Source organism: Schistocerca gregaria, chromosome 10 (genome assembly GCF_023897955.1).
Source record: "Schistocerca gregaria isolate iqSchGreg1 chromosome 10, iqSchGreg1.2, whole genome shotgun sequence".
NCBI classification, from domain to species: Eukaryota; Metazoa; Arthropoda; class Insecta; order Orthoptera; family Acrididae; genus Schistocerca; species Schistocerca gregaria.
In genome coordinates, this window is record NC_064929.1 from 104,327,277 (window position 1) to 104,330,695 (window position 3,419).

Genomic DNA, 3,419 nt, shown 5'->3' on the forward strand with positions numbered 1-3,419 from the left:
AATACTCTGTAATGGTCGCCTCACCGCGCCTCTAGCGATCGAGCGCTCTGTCAGACAGGGATGCCCACTTTCCACGATACTGTATGCTTTGGTATTAGAGCCCCTCCTACAGGGGCTTCGCCAACGCCTGGTGGGCCTGACATTGCATGGGCACCGCTTCTGTTGTACAGCCTATGCCGACGATCTAGTCCTCTACCTCCGCAATGAAGACGATGTTCGCGCTGCTCTGACTTGGGTGACGACTTATGGGGAGGCATCGGGCAGTTCTCTTAACATTTCCAAATCGAAGGTTCTGCTCATTGGTGAGGGTCTACCAGAAAGATCTGTCGCTCCTCTAAGTGTGGCCACCAGCGTCCGCTGTTTGGGCATTGATTTTATGAATGACCTCCGTCGCTCAGCGGCAACCAACGGTCGACATCTCCTACAAACGATCAGGGCTGGCCTTGTGGACCACCGGCTTCGATCCCTCGACATTATACAGCGCGCGCAATACGTGAATGTTTATCACGCCTCACGCATCCCCCATGTGGCACAAGTGCTCCCGGTTCCGATTACCCTCGCACGTCGTATGTTGATGGCGATGGGATCCTTTGTCTGTGCCGGGATGTTATTTAAAGTTCAATATTCCTCCCTTGCCCTCTCGCGGGAGCGTGGTGGAGTGGGCTTATTCCATGTGCCAGACAGAGTTACCGCACTTTATGTTAGCTCCCAACTGAAAGTCTGGCGTCGCTGCCCGACGAGCCTGACCGGACTGCTTTTGCGTGAATACGCACCAGTCTCCATGTCAGCCCGGTCATGTTATCCGACATTCCACCCCCCTTTTATCACTTTCGGTACTTCTTCTTTGAAATCAGTTACATTCTGCACTCCTTACCCCTTCTCCATATACTCCAGACAAAGACTGTATACGACACCTTACAAATGTGTCAAACCCCCAACCCCATTGAACACAAGTTTCCCCAGATCATATGGCGCCGTGTGTGGAAAGCAGTGCATGCTGGTTACCTCGACACCAGCGTTCAGTCCACCTGGTATATCACCGTCAATGGCAAACAGGTCAACCAGTCTCGTTTGCACCGCATCCGCCTTGCTGACACACCACTCTGTGTTCACTGTGGTGTAGAGGACACGGACGCTCATCGGTTCTCATGTGGTCCGTCTGCTGACGTCTGGAGGCTCGCGCAGCGTATCCTGGCTTTCCTCACCCGACAGCCGCCTGCTCAGATTATTTTCCTGACGCTTCTATTCCCGGATGTGATTCATTACCCCACAACAAAAACTAATGCCGTGAATTGGATACGCGGTCATACAGTCCGCTACCTTTTTGGGCCCGATGAGAAATCAGAACTAGGTTATTGGACGTACCTTAACGATCGACATTGTGCACTTGTTCGCAACCCCAGATACAAGCAGTTCTTTTACAATTTTCTACGGAGCGCCTTTCATGACCCGCCTTCCAGCTGGAACGTCCAAGCCATGAGATGCTGATGCTTTTTTGCCCATATGATGTTCTGAACGTACTACACACGGAATCCCCACTAAAATTTCGAGAAGACACGTTTGGATGTTTCGCCAATCAGACGGCGCAAGCGACTCCTAGAATTCAGGTGCAACGACTGCCATAATACAAAAAAATGAATAAATAAAAACATACATACAAAAAAAAGAAACAAAGAAAATAAAGAAAACAAAAATGCAATACAATAAATGAAAAACAAAAAAAAAAAGTTCCTGCTCACAACAAATTTCATTTTTTTATCGCTACTCTCTATGTCTCTTCCCCCTACTTTCTTCCTTTCCTACACCTTCGCAGTAATAGGTTAGTTGTTTTGGAATAGGTGTAGATAGGTGCCAACGCCTGAAGAGGTGCATTTAATTTTATTTTTTTGTTAGAATACAAGTGGCGGTGGCAAATAGGTATTTTTTTTGTAGTTTTTCCTTTCCTGTCCAGATAAAAAACAAAAAAAAGGGTAGCCTCTTATTAGAAAAAAAAGAGAAAAAAAAGGTTGGTAGAGCACTTGCCCGCGAAAGGCAAAGGTCCAAAGTTTCGAGTCTCGGTCAATTTATAAAAAAAAAAAAAAAAAAGTGGCGTCAAATCGAAAGACCTGCACCAGGCGAACGGTCTACCCGACGGGAGGCCCTAGTCTCACGACATTTCATTTCACCATAACAACAATAAAAAAAAGATGGTAGAGCGCTCGCTTAGTATGCGAGAGGTACTGGGATCAATACCCAGTGCCTCCAGAATTTTTAACACACCTACATGCGCACCTTGCCATGCAAGTGGAATAATTCACAACCAGCAGATGTGTCTAGGAAGATACAAGCGAATGATTAGCATCCACAATTGACCAGCGTGCTGTTATTAGTGCGCAGGAAGCACCCTCCTCCCACGCCTACACTTAATTTAGAAACAGTACAAGTGTTCCCGTAAGATTCTCAAGCCTATGTCGGAAAGATCTGCCTTGCGCTGAGTTAAAGTAAATCCCACTACACATTCCTATTCTTTGCGTGCAGTCAGCTGCTACTGGTGTTGCTAGTTGTGACTGCTGATAACAGATGCCGTAGCAATCAATTCATGGAATGAGTTGTATGTTTTGCGATAGTCTGTCTCTGACAAGCAAGCACAGGTGACATAGGTGCGAACACAGGAACCTTGCAGACCCTCGCTGCCTGCAGACACCGAGCAGCCACACTAGGAGGGCGGCCTAAGCTGTAGGCGAAATGTGTTCATTCGCTTTGGCGCGACGTCGAACTATAAATAATGCTGTCACTAGCGTGAGCGTTGCGTGAGCGTCGTGGAAAGTCGGAAAAGTCGGCTGCGAGGGTGAGTGTCAAGTTTGGGGAGCGTTTCGTAGTATGCGCAATGCAATGGAGACGCGGAAACTTGTTGTGGCCCAGTGTTTTGCAATTGGACGACAAGATTGGTACACAGTAGTAAAGAGCGAGGCACTGAGTTGGCATGAATAATGGAGTGCACAATGGGGCTCGAGATGTGTTTGTTACCTTAGGTGCTGTATGATTGTCGACAAGGAGTGAAAACGGAGCAATTTGTGTCGGCTCTTTCAATTTAAGACGTTAAAAACAGACGGAATTTGCATTTGTAATACCAGAGCATCGAAACTACTTGGAACTTTTGTGTATATGAACGGGTCCGCGCCTTTGTACTCTGCTCCCTTCACCGCTACAAACCAACCAACCATCGTGTCCGTGCGCATCTGAGTCGCAAAGAATGGGGAATAGCGCAGTTTGCTCATGCATGGGGCGTAGCTCAGTTGGTAGAGCGTTCGCTTGGCATGTGAAAGGTCCAGGGTTCAAGCCGCGGCGCCTCTATTTTTTGTGGTCAGTGCATGGTAAGTGTTGGTCGCGGCGAACCTAAAGGCACGCAAGATGTTGTAGAGCCAACGTCACAGACTGAT